Source organism: Schistocerca cancellata, chromosome 1 (genome assembly GCF_023864275.1).
Source record: "Schistocerca cancellata isolate TAMUIC-IGC-003103 chromosome 1, iqSchCanc2.1, whole genome shotgun sequence".
Taxonomy (NCBI): Eukaryota; Metazoa; Arthropoda; class Insecta; order Orthoptera; family Acrididae; genus Schistocerca; species Schistocerca cancellata.
The window spans coordinates 228,040,404-228,054,738 of record NC_064626.1 but is presented as its reverse complement, the minus strand read 5'-3'; the positions used below and the strand labels follow the sequence as shown (position 1 = coordinate 228,054,738).

Sequence of the window (14,335 nt, the reverse complement as noted above, 5' to 3'; positions counted from 1 at the left end):
TGATAGTCAGGGGATCGTATTGTTTGCCAATAAACAGATTGTAGTAATACTTACAAGGGAATCTGACCACCTCACATCCTCAGATTTAGTAGCAAGATGACCCAATGGATAGCCCCCCAGAAAACTGAACGCAGATCGAGCATGATAACAGGAAGAAGGTGTACTGAACTGTGAAAAAAAGCAAAATAGAAACAGTGAACCGTCCCCGCTGAAGAAGTGCATTGCCGGCATGGTAGCTCAGCGAACTGTACTCGCTTCGGCAGTACATACACTAAAATTGGAACAATACAGAGATGGCCCCTGCGCAAGGATGACAGGCAAAAAATAAAAATGAAAATAAAGTTTAAAAAAGCGTGTTCGCTCAGAGGCTTAGTTGCCCTATGTAGTAAAAAACTTGAACTAGAGTTATGGAAAGTCCGCTCCTAACAAGTAAAACGAACAATGAAGAAAAAAATGCGACCAGCAAAAAAAGGAAAAGAAAATAAGTGTTCACGGTGATGGATTTCAAAGCGGACAAGCCGTGTTTGAAACTCCCTAGTGCAAAATTCTTTTTTTTTTCACGAAATTATGGACTGTCCGTCCGGTCATTGGAATGTTTCTTCTCTTTCAGTAGTCTTGGCAATTGTTGCTATATACATTGGTTATGAGTCACGTGATAAGAATACATTACCATTGCGAGTAAATGTGATGAATAGTGAGAGCAGGCGAGATACCACATAGATGTCTCACAGAAATGATAACAGCAAATAAAGGAGTGTGAACTATATTACAATAAAGGAATTCGAGAGTCAAAATTTTCAAAACGGAACACACCTTCAAAAACATTAAAAACACATGTTTTGACAGAGTGCAGAGAAACTGCGTGATTGTGAAACAGTTGCGTTCATTTGTTGCTACTATGTGACAAACTATTACGTTTCCATCATTTCTTTGAGAGTGAGCACATTCACATTCATACGAATACCTAAATGGAACAGGGAGGCACAAATTACTCACTGACCGTACAAGTTAAGTGCATCGATAAGAGACTCCCATCATATGACACACGTACTGATAATACTGCCGTGTGTGGCACACGAGACGTGTTTTCCGATGGAGGATTCGGTTGAGTTGCCACTTTGTCATCAAATGTTTGCAGTTCCCATTTGAAAGCCACATCCTACCGGCTGCTAATAGAGTAATTGTGCAGAATCAACTTTCACTATAGGACTCCTGCTCACAACCCGCTGTTGCAAACGGACGTTACGCCACGACACACACACAAATCTGAATGCAGCAAAATGGCACGTCAGTGGTAGGTCCGACAGTTTATAATTTTGTGGAAAAAAGGCACGAAAGAGCTGAAAAATAAAAAAGGCACGAAGTAGCTTTGAACACTGCTCACCTGCTCTGCAGTCCAACACCGTAACCACTTTTTTAATTCTTATTTGTTGAAAGCCAGATATCCTAGCCATTTTTTTTAAAGAAAAGTGGATTGGTCAGTTCTGACCTGGTGGAGATAGGGTGGGCAGGGGTCGAAAACCCGAGGCCTGGTACGATGCCCCCCCCCCTTCCCAACCATGAATCACTCCCCTCTAGGGCTTTTTTTATTTGTACCGGGAATAGGGTAAGGAAAACAAAACATCTTTATTTGTACAAGCATTAACACAACAGATATGCCATTCTTCTGGCGGAATCAACAAGAGACATCACACTCGAAAAAGGCGAGCAAAAGTCTTTATTAACAAGGTGTCGGAAAAAAATAATAACAATAATATTTAACTAAGATAAGAGATGTGAGGCAATAGAGAAAAATTGGAAGAAGGTGCGGGGCTACGATAAGACTTGCGGGAAACTGCCCGGCAGATGGAGCGTGGAGGAAGAGTGGGCAGGGGTCACTCTCCTTTAGTTTCTTTTTTTTTTTTTAACCGGGAACAGGGTAAGGAAAAGAAAACATCTGTATTTGTACAAGCATAAATACAATAAAAATGCCATTCTTCTGGCGGAATCAACAAGAGACATAACACTCGAAAAAGGCGAGCAAAAGTCTTTATTAACAAGGTGTCGGAAAAAAATAGTAACAGTAATACTGAAGTAAGCTAAGAGGTGTGAGGCAATAAAGGGAAGAGGGTGCGGGGCAACTGCCCGGCAGATGCAGCGTGGAGGAAGAGTAGGCAGGGGCAACATTAAAGGCCTGGCCACTGTGTCCCCTGCACCACTACCGGGAAGACGCGCCCGAAAGGAGGGTAGAAGCCAAAGAGTAGGGGACGGTAGAGTTGGGGGAATGCCCAGCGTGCTCTGGTATAGAGCGTAAAAGAAAGGAGGCGCGTGTCCATGCGCCTACTCCACTATGGGTTACGATATAGAAAGTAGCGCGGAGAGTCTCAGATGTCAGCAGGGCGGAGGGGGGGGGGAGAGGGGGGGCGAGAGTGTCGTCCGCGTGTGGCACTATCCAGCTGAGCGGAGATGACATAAAGATCGCTTGCAGATGATTGGTGAAGAAGGCGCGGTAGCGCGGTCGGTACTCGACTTAACTGTGGGCCTTGTAAGTGCTGCCAGAAGTCAAGGCGTGATTTGTCGCCATCGTTATACATGTAGGTGATCGTCCACCCCTTGACTCATACAATCGCAAGATTTTTGGTGGCGGGGAAATAAGTATTCTCAGGATGGATAAAAGTCCATGGGTCTATCTAATCCGGTGGAACGTGGAGGTAACAGGCAACGAGCTGTCAACCAAGTTTTCAGACGTCACTGGTGGCAGCACAAGTCAAATGGAGGACATCGTCATCCACGAGGTGGCAAACTGACCAAAGCGGAGAATCAGTTAGTCAGAAGGCGCGAAGTCATTGATTGGTGGGGTATTGTCCACATGCGACGTGGTACCATATTGCCCTGACGTTGGAGTGAGGAAAATGCTGGTGGATATGACTCCAAACCGTGGGCCACCGCGTCGATGGATGCCTGAGTTCGATGTTGTTTCTGGATATGTAACGAGGAGAACGCGTGTGTGAGCATAACGATGAAATCAGAAATATGCATCAGATGGTGCTTGATGTGTCCGACTGGTACTGGTGGCGTTATGGTCGCGGGCAGAAGAATTTCCAGCAAGCTGTGCGTAAGGGAGGGGCCCCCGTTACAGTGCTTGTGCATGGTGGACACTTAAAAGGACGCTCTTGGGGGGAGGGTGATCGGTTCGTAACGAACCTTAAAGAGCGTACCGGTCGTAAGAAAATACCCGAAAGAAGCATGAAGGTTGCGTCCAATAGCTGATGGCAGCTAGAGTACCTTTGCTATGTGGACCATTCTGGACATCACATGCTGAATGAGGTATTGGACCCGTTATAAAGAATCGAATCGGCGGAGGAAATTTTATCGCACCGCCGTGATGATAATTTGGAGTGTACCTCGAAAATTGATGGCAGCGGAGCAGCGCACGGTGGAGGTGAAAATGATACCAAGGTGTAGTAGTTGCCGTACACGTGGGAGAGGTGCTAAGTCGTCGTGTGAGAGTCCGCACCTAATGGACATCGTCGTGTATTTAGCCCCATTCATGTTACTGCCCGCTGCAGTTACGCACATTGATATCAAGCACCGTTTGTGTTTCATTCTGTGAGCGGCCAACGAGGAGGAAGTCGTCCGTATACGCACGACACCGAAAGTGAGACCAGAAAGATGGCTCGTCAGACACGCGATGAGTGGCTCCAGGTCTATGGTGTAGAGTAGGGTCAAAAGTGGGCAACTTTGCCTTATGGAACGCCGGATCGATACTGGTACCGCCACACGGCCATTGACCTGAATCAGCGATTCGGTGGTGCCGTACAGGCGCCAGATGACATAGGTAAAGGCGGGCAGAAAACCCATTCTGCGCTAAGCAGAGTCAGGGGACGGTAATGTGCTGTAGTCAGTCCCGGTGTCGGTTTGCGGATGGGTATAGTAATTCCCGTGACAAAGGACGGCGGTACTGCGTTCCCCATCGTCGTCAATTCACGAAACATGGTAGTCCGCCGTGAAGCCATTAGCGCGAGGAAAGCACGATAAAATCCTATCGGCAATCCGTCGACACCAGGTGACTTATTCAGAGCACTTTTGTTGATTGCATCGTGGACTTCGTCGCGTGTAACTGGTTCCATCAGCTCGTCCGCTTCATCGCTGGCGAGGGTGCGAGTTAAATGTGCTAACAAAAACTCCTCAGCGCGGTTGTTGGTGGTCTACTCCTGGTACATTGTGCGGTAGTGCTCTACCAAGGCACTAACTATTTCGGCCTGCAAAGTGACTTTCTGGGCGCGACAGGAGTAAATCTCGGTGATGAGTCGTTGTTGTCGGTGTTTCTTATGGGAGGTGATATGATGCATGGTGGAATGTTCTTGTTCCGCCGAATGTTGACGTCGGGTCAGTACCATCGCCCCCTGCAGACTACGGCGTGTCAACGTTACAATTTGTGCCTTAATTCCACTGTGTTCCCTCTGGGTTTCAAGGGTGGGAGGCTGGGCGTCCAAGTCGCGGATAACGGCGTAGAAATACTCGCTAGTGTGCCGGTGTCAGGCAGCTACTTCCTTGCCATACTGAATCAAGGTTCGTCGAATGGCAGGTTTGATACATTGCAGCGACCAGGTCAAGGTTGTGCTGTACGTAGGTAAGCGAAGTTCATAGGTGGCCCATGTTTCGATAACACGTTGAAGAGATTCGTAATCATGAAGGTGGGAGGTGTTTAGCTTCAAAGGTGCACGACTGCGCCAGACTACTTGTTAAGGGTGGAGAATGTTGCAGATGTAGGCACAGTGGTGTAAAAGTGCCAACAGCTAATGTTCTTCTGCTTGGACTGCAGGTGTGAGTTCCAGAGAGACGTAAATCCTATCAAGACGGCTCTCGGAGTGCGTCGTCTGGTACTTCTGTCTAGGTGCGTCACCGTGCTGAACTTCCCAAGTGTCGCGGAGCAGCAGATCACGGACGACGAGGTGCAATTCTTGACAGGTCTTGTAGTGGAGCATTTGATCCTTAGTGTAAAGGACACAATTAAAATCACCCCCCAAGCAAGTAATGGTCACAACGTCCGAGAAACAAAGGGGCGATTTCTTCTGAATAGAAGTGTGCCCTGTCGCGTCTGCGGGTGGAGCCTGACGGAGCGTAAATGTTGACAATACGCGTCCCCATGATGTTGGCGGCCATGCCTGTAGCGGATGGAAGGTGTGTGATATCAGCCACTGGAATGTCTTCTCGGGCGTAGATGGCTACGCCGCGTCCCAGGTGGTCACCAGGAGAAGGATAAGTGTTACATCCCGCGACGTCTGGAAGTGTGGCCAAGTGTACTTCCTGCAATAGTGCGATGTTGACGTCCGATGCCCATATCATCTCTCGCAGCAGTTGAATTTTCACGAGGGAGCTACCGGTGTTAGTGTTGATCGTCGCTACTCGGTAGTTATGGAGTCTTACCCCGCCATGGAGGGGAACTCCATCAGGGGAGGGTGAATAGGGGCGAGGCAACGGCGAGTCATGCTGTACGCCACCTGACGGCGTTATCGGCTGCGTAACTAGACTTCCGTCTCGGGTAACTCCGTCCCCAGCGTGTGGTTCAGGTCTTCGTCGAAGTCCTCACTCCACGCCATTGAAGGTGCTGTCATTGTGATGTCCTTACGTTCCACTTCTTTCGTAGGAGCGGAGCACGTCTCGGCGGCAGTCGCAACGGTGGAGTCCGTTGGTTCAGGAGCACCTGGGCGAGCCAGCAGTGTAGCCACCGGCACAGCCACAGCCGGCGTCATGTTGTCGTCATTCGTGTCGTCGTGCAGGTTCTCCGAGGCCTCGTCTGGCCGGACGGCCTCTGGAGCCTCAGGGGGAGGTGATTTGTCTCGTTCTGAGACTGTACGGCACCTCCTCTTGCGCCTTTGAGGTGAACGTTGTTTGTATGCTCGTCCCTCTGTGTCGGAAGACGAGAGGGAGTCGCGGCGGTCTCGGAGGAAGGCCGGCGCGGGAACGATAAGTGAAGGGGCGTATCATCGGCCGGGTGGGGATCGGAACTCGTCGCTGTTGGTAGAGGAGCCGGAGTAGCGCCAGGTTATGAGTGCGACGCGTCGACCCTGCCGGTGTCCGTAGCAGCAGGAAGGGTCACCGGTACATGGTCCGAAGGACGGCGGCCGGTGGGAGGAGAACAGAGCGCCGATGCGTAGGTGATCGATAAAACCATCGTCGGAGTCGGAGGCGCCACGGCAGCGGCTGCAGTTGGGTGATTCGTCCCTGAAGACACTGAGACCTGAGGTGGCCTTCCTTGCCGCACCCGGAACAGGTCATGGGTTGGCCGACGTATGTGACGACCGCGCGGCACCCACTGATTTGTAAGTAAGATGGCACGTGGCGGTAGAGATCGATGGTGATCTGTCGTACACCGTTAAGAACGGGGTATGTTTGGAACTGCGCCCAGCGTTCGGCTTTATGGCCGTGTACTGTGCCATAAGGGCGGAAAGCCGCGATAACGTCTTACGCCGGGAGCTCGAACGGGAGTTCGAAAACTCGTATGGTGGGCATTCCCAAGCCCGTGTGGTCAACATTGACCGCACCGACAGTTCCGCCGGCGTGGCAGAAGCGTAGTCCATGTTTGGTGTCACGAAGTATTCTTTCGCACACCGCATCATTGGCGACTATGACGTACACCGTACTGCTCAATATAGACAGACCGAGCGAGGTGGCGCAGTGGTTAGCACACTGGACTCGCATTCGAGAGGACGACGGTTCAATCCCGTCTCCGGCCATCCTGATTTAGGATTTCTGTGATTTCCCTAAATCGCTTCAGGCAAATGCCGGGATGGTTCCTTTGACAGGGCACGGCCGATTTCCTTCCCCATCCTTCCCTCACCCGAGCTTGTGCTCCGTCTCTAATGACCTCGTTGTCGACGGGACGTTAAACACTAATCACCATCACCACCAATATGGACAGACGGATACCCAAGATGTCGGAAGGTGGGATCTTAGCATAGTCGCGTAGGAATCATTCCACTTCCAAGGCCTTTGGCCGTGTGTAGTAATTGCAGAAGCTGAATCATAGTGTTGATTTTCTAAAACGGTTGCCAAAGTTCTACTACACCTAAGCGACACTTAAGCGACGGCGCTGAAAAGCAGACAACAACGATCGCTCGCTCCGCAGGGGGAAACAGCATCACGTCCGCACTGCACGGCTGCAAAAGTCGGACGCCATTTGACCACGACGCCGTGACTGTTGCACGTTGCTAGATGGTGCACTTATAGATCTTGTACTGCTCACGGTTTCTATTTTGCTTTTTTTTCACGGTTCAGTGCACCTTCTTCCTGTTTTCATGTTTGACCTATGGTCAGTTTTTGAAGTGCTGTCCAGTGGGCTCACTTATCATTAAATCTGAGGGAGAAGCGGTGAGGAGTTTCCCGTGTTAGAAAGTGAATTTCTTGTGGAAACATAGAATTTTTAAATGGAAAAATGCCTATTGACATTAACAGACTAAAAGTAGGGTACATTAGAATGTCGGTGGTGTTTGTTGGAGGATTCTAGCGTGAGTCTGTTTTGAAAAAAATCCGCACCGATACTTGTTTCTGCCATTCAACCTGCGTAGTTGCTAGATATGATGGTTTTTTTTTTTTGTTTGTTTACAGTGTTCTTCTGTGTTTATTGAGTGCACTTTCACTTGGTTGCCAGTTAGTGTGTGGCAGTTGAAGCAGTAGGTCGCGAGTAGACGATGGGATTTACCAATGCAGAAAAAGCCGACTTTCTCATGGTGCATGGAGGGTGTAGGAAGAATGTAATTCGTTCTTGTACAGTTATGCGGCAAGATATCCCAATATACGTCAACCATCTCAGCAGTTATTTGTCAACCTCTTCAACTAGTTACTTGAAAGTGTCACTGTAACACCTAGACAACATAACAGAAGGAAACAAGTGACGACAAAAGAAGGGAAATTAATGTTGTTGCTGCAGTTACAGTTGATACACACACCGGCTCCGGCGCAGTCGCTCGGCCGGCCGTGGTGGGCGAGCGGTTCTAGGCGCTTCAGTCCGGAATCGCGCTACTGCTACGGTCGCAGTTTCGAATCCTGCCTTGGAAATGGATGTGTGTTCTGTCCTTATGTTAGGTAGGTTTAAGTAGTTCTAAGTGTAGGGGACTGATGACCCCAGAAGTTAAGTCCCATAGTGCTCAGAGCCATTTCAGTCATATTTTGAACAGTCGCACGAGGAAGGGCATGAATCAGGCGTGTGTTCTACGCATTCTCCATCGAAATAGGCTGCATGCTTGTCATATCCATCAGAAGCTGCATGGAAGCTATTGTGAGAATTGTACTAACTTCTGTAAATGGGCATTTAGACAGGAAGATCCAGCTGGATCACTTATATTGTCCACTGATGATGCTAAATCTACCTATCATGGCCATATAAACAGTTGAAACAAGCAGTTTTGGTCTCTTGGCATTACCCGTTGGCTTCAGTAGGTGGAACGTCAACGTCCACGGAGTGTAAACGGCGGCTTTCCATAGAGGAAACACTGAACGAGCACAAGTATTACAGCCGGCTAACAGGTCGTCTTCCAGGGATCTAGAAGATGGTCCTATGCAGACTAGGAGGAAGCTGTGGTATCAACATGATGGCTGTCCAGCCCGTAGTACAGGAAGTATTATAGCATGTCTTCATGAATTGTTTCAAAATCGTAGGATTGGACGCAGGAGTCCCATACCTCGGCCGGCCCGTTCCTCGTATTTGATGCCTTTTTAACAACGGACATGCCGGCCGCGTTGGTCTCGCGGTTCTAGGCGCGCAGTCCGGAACCGTGCGATTGCTACGGTCGCAGGTTCGAATCCTGCGTCGGGCATGGATGTGTGTGATGTCCTTAGGTTAGTTAGGTTTAACTAGTTCTAAGTTCTAGGGGACTGATGACCACATCTGTTAAGTCCCATAGTGATCAGAGCCATTTGAGCCAACAACGGACAATGCAGTGGCCCACGGCCTTCACTTAACGACCGAGGGCAGCAATGTTTTAGTATAGTTGTCAGTGCTAACGGACAAGCAACAATGTGTGAAATAACTGCAGAAATCAATGTCGGACTAAGACGATCATATCCGTTAGAGCAGTGCGGCGAAATTTGGCATTAATGGGCCTTAGCGGCAGACGATCGACGCCAGTGCCGTTTCTAACAGCACAACATAGCCTACAGTGGCTCTCCTGGGCTCGTTACCAAATAAGTTGGATCCTAGGCCGTGGCCGGGTCAGATGAGTCCCGATTTTAGTTAGTAAGAGCTGATGGTAGGGTTCGAGTGTGGCGCACACCTCACGAAGCCATGGACCCAGCTCGTGAACAAGGCTCTGTGCAAGCTGGTGGTGGCTCCGTAGTGGTGTGGGCTGTGTTTACATGGAATTGACTGGGTCCTCTGGTCCAACTGAACCGATAATTGACTAGAAATTGTTGTGTTCGGCTGCTTGGAGACAATATACAGCCCAATAACGATGGAATTTTTAAGGATGACAATGCGCCATGTTACCTGGCCAAAATTGTTCACGATTGGTTTGAAGAAAATTCTGGACAATTTGGGTGAACGATTTTGCCATCCAGATTGTCTGACATGAATATGTTAGAACGTTTATGAGACATGTGTGTGATGATGATGTTTGGTTTGTGGGGCGCTCAACTGCGTGGTTATCAGCGCCCGTACAATTACCCAATCTTTGCTCAGTCCAATTTCGCCACTTTCCTGGATGATGATGAAATGATGAGGACAACACAAACACCCAGTCATCTCGAGGTTTATGAGACATAATCTAGCCATTAGTTCGTGTAGCCGGCCGGAGTGATCGAGCGGTTCTAGGCGCTACAGTCTGGAACCGCGCGACCGCTACGGTCGCAGGTTCGAATCCTGCCTCGGGCATGGATGTGTGTGATGTCCTTAGGTTAGTTAGGTTTAACTAGTTCTAAGTTCTAGGGGACTGATGACCTCAGAAGTTAAGTCCAATAGTGCTCAGAGCCATTTGAACCATTTTTCTAAACATACCAGAATACCGGGCAGTAACATAATGATATTCCAGGACTGCGACCAAGAAGCATTGCCAAGAAACACTGGAAACAAAACTCAACCGTCGACGAGTATAATGGGCTGTGTTTACATGGAATTGACTGGGGCCTCTGGTCCAACTGAACCGATAATTGACTGGAAATGGAAGTTCGGCTACTTGGAGACAATATACAACCAAATAACGATGGAATTTTTAAGGATGACAATGCGCCATGTTGCCTGGCCAAAATTGTTAACGATTGGTTTGAAGAAAATTCTGGACAATTTAGGTGAACGATTTTGCTATCCAGATTGTCTGACATGAATATGTTCGAACGTTTATGAGACATGTGTGTGATGATGATGTTTGGTTTGTGGGGCGCTCAACTGCGTGGTTATCAGCGCCCGTACAATTACCCAATCTTTGCTCAGTCCAATTTCGCCACTTTCCTGGATGATGATGAAATGATGAGGACAACACAAACACCCAGTCATCTCGAGGTTTATGAGACATAATCTAGCCATTAGTTCGTGTAGCCGGCCGGAGTGATCGAGCGGTTCTAGGCGCTACAGTCTGGAACCGCGCGACCGCTACGGTCGCAGGTTCGAATCCTGCCTCGGGCATGGATGTGTGTGATGTCCTTAGGTTAGTTAGGTTTAACTAGTTCTAAGTTCTAGGGGACTGATGACCTCAGAAGTTAAGTCCAATAGTGCTCAGAGCCATTTGAACCATTTTTCTAAACATACCGGAATACCGGGCAGTAACATAATGATATTCCAGGACTGCGACCAAGAAGCATTGCCAAGAAACACTGGAAACAAAACTCAACCGTCGACGAGTATAATGGGCTGTGTTTACATGGAATTGACTGGGGCCTCTGGTCCAACTGAACCGATAATTGACTGGAAATGGAAGTTCGGCTACTTGGAGACAATATACAACCAAATAACGATGGAATTTTTAAGGATGACAATGCGCCATGTTGCCTGGCCAAAATTGTTAACGATTGGTTTGAAGAAAATTCTGGACAATTTAGGTGAACGATTTTGCTATCCAGATTGTCTGACATGAATATGTTCGAACGTTTATGAGACATGTGTGTGATGATGATGTTTGGTTTGTGGGGCGCTCAACTGCGTGGTTATCAGCGCCCGTACAATTACCCAATCTTTGCTCAGTCCAATTTCGCCACTTTCCTGGATGATGATGAAATGATGAGGACAACACAAACACCCAGTCATCTCGAGGTTTATGAGACATAATCTAGCCATTAGTTCGTGCAGGCGGCCGGAGTGACCGAGCGGTTCTAGGCGCTACAGTCTGGAACCGCGCGACCGCTACGGTCGCACGTTCGAATCCTGCCTCGGGCATGGATGTGTGTGATGTCCTTAGGTTAGTTAGGTTTAACTAGTTCTAAGTTCTAGGGGACTGATGACCTCAGAAGTTAAGTCCAATAGTGCTCAGAGCCATTTGAACCGTTTTTCTAAACATACCGGAATACCGGGCAGTAACATAATAATATTCCAGGACTGCGACCAAGAAGCATTGCCAAGAAACACTGGAAACAAAACTCAACCGTCGACGAGTATAATGGGCTGTGTTTACATGGTATTGACTGGGTCCTCTGGTCCAACTGAACCGATAATTGACTGGAAATGGGTATGTTCGGCTACTTGGAGACAATATACAGCCAAATAACGATGGAATTTTTAAGGATAACAATGCGCCATGTTACCTGGCCAAAATTGTTCACGATTGGTTTGAAGAAAATTCTGGACAATTTGGGTGAACGATTTTGCCGTCCAGATTGTCTGACATGAATATGTTCGAAAGTTTATGAGACATAATCTAGCCATTAGTTCGTGCAGCCGGCCGAAGTGACCGAGCGGTTCTAGGCGCTACAGTCTGGAACCGCGCGACCGCTACGGTCGCAGGTTCGATTCCTGCCTCGGGCATGGATGTGTGTGATGTTCTTAGGTTAGTTAGGTTTAAGTAGTTCTAAGTTCTAGGGGACTGATGACCTCAGAAGTTAAGTCCCATAGTGCTCAGAGCCATTTGAACCATTTAGTTCGTGCACATAATCCTGTATTGTCAACACTTTCCGAATTATGGACGGCTACAGAGGCAGCTATGGCTCAGTACTTCTGCAGGGGACTTCCGACGACTTGTTGAGTCCATGCCACATCGAACTGCTGCACTAAGCCGGGAGGAAGCAGGTCTGACACGACATATCTTCTGCCACCTAAGTGTAAAGTAGGTTTGTGTTGATGAAAAATTTGAGAACGACTGATGATCCTAAATATGTTTAGAGTGATTATTGCACTTTATGTTCATTGTGAATGGGTGTTAGATTGTAAAAAAGGAGATTTACATTCTCATTGCCCACACCCTTCCTATAAGGTAGCGTACAAACACATGAGAGCGTCCTGAAAGATAACGCATCTGAAATTTTTACGTGCTAACCTTAAAGGATTTTGAATAAAACTAATTATATAAATATTGCACACCTTTATTCCTCATGTCTAAATATTTATTTCTCAACATAATTACCTGGTGACAAATAAATGTCCCCCCCTCCCCCAAGATACTATCCTCTTGATAACGTCACTGTAGAATGTGCGACTTTGTTGACGGAGCCACAACTTCACCTCTGCTATCACAGGTTCATCGCTATCAAAGTGTAGTCCTCTAAGGAGTTCACTAAGTTTTGGAAACAGATGAAAATCGGATGCGGCCAAGTCGGGACTTGTGGAGTATGATCGATAACAGTTAAAAAAAAGGCATCGGACAGTTGCAAATGTCGCCGAGCTTGTGTGTGGTCTAGCACTGTCATGCTAAAGGAGAAAGTGCTGCATGTGTAAATGAACTCTTCGAATTCGAAATTCGATTACAGTGCGCTGTTTCTCACGTACTGTCATAGTTACATTACGTAGTACTACCATGTTACATGCTGCAATTCGGAGCCCTCTAGCAACAGAGGGCTGCAAATATGCAGAAGTGAAGAATAAAGATGTAGATTGCTTATAACGTATATTTTATTTAAAAAACTCGAAGAGTTTTCACATAAAAATGTTAAGGTATTATTTTTCAGCTTGCCCTCGTACTTACAGATCGTACCAACAGATTGAAATGGGTTGCTTGTAATGTTACATTCACTTAAATACATGTTCAAGTTCCACTTAAATTACTTGTTGCAGTATGGTCATCAATCAAATATCAGTAACATCGCGTTACCTTTGCTTTCAAAATTTTGTATAAAAAAGGGGTATTTCTTCAGGGCATATTTGCGGAAGTCACACTATTTATGCATTCAGTTTAGTTAAAAACGAAGTAGGAGGCTTTCAAGCAGTTCAAACTTCTTACAGAAATGCAGTGTAGGCTAGAATCAAGACAACTATCTCACTGTTTACATTAACAGTACGTAAATGCACCATAGCTTAACGACTTTATTTAAACGTCTCATTAGAAGAATCTAGTTCTCAGAAGAAGAATCGGACTGCATTGTGCGCTTTTGTTTTTGTTGCGGTGGCGGGAACATAACATTATTCAAGCGTTTACTGAATTAATTCCCCAGCCGCTAATCACATCAAACAACGAGCTGATTTGGCTCTTGTTCATGAAAAGATTCATTATACTCGTCGACAGGTGAGTTTTGTTTCCAGTGTTTCTTGGCAATGCTTCCTGGTCGCAGTCCTGGAATATCATTATGTTACTGCCCGGTATTCCGGTAAGTTTAGAAGTTTCCCTTACACGAAGTGCGATATAACATCTCGACGTCCTGTCAACAGTCCCACGACGCAGCTTTACGAGTGCAAGGGAAATGTTGGAATTTTGCACCGCCGCACAAGCGTTTTCCAGTGTTTATTTTGTAATATTTGTTAAACAGACTGTTCATAAACTACTTCCTGATGCTGCAGAGGAGGTTAAGAGAGAAGCATGACGTTTGTTGACTTGTGTATGTTCATCCAAGAGTAATATTACAACATTTTTGCGTTAGTTCAGGGTGGATAGACAGGAGTAACATTATGGCTGTGCTCGACAAGCAAGATTATGCTCGAAAGATGTATTGTTTATTATATGATCCATCGTATTATAGACTCAATGATAACCTAACAAAAAGTGTTGAGAGGCTGACTAACAACCTGCTGAAGAAAAGTTCATTGTCGGAAGATGTTTTGAAGAGTCTAACTCTTGTTGCACTGTCCAAGCTAAATTACGTAGCTTTCTAAAATTTACAACCAAGGGTTTCCCTGTAAGACTGTTGTCAGTAAAACATAGTGCTACTCTGTTAAGTCCACCGATAGGTCGTTCGATTAGAATGAGTATGTTTGAATGAATGCTGTATTAGCACCTTTTGATGT

General features: G+C 47.0%; 1 pseudogene; it reads left to right on the top strand.

Moving 5' to 3' along the window:
* Positions 1 to 247: 247 nt before the first annotated feature.
* LOC126097158 (U6 spliceosomal RNA) lies at positions 248 to 345 on the top strand (annotated as a pseudogene).
* Positions 346 to 14,335: the final 13,990 nt, after the last annotated feature.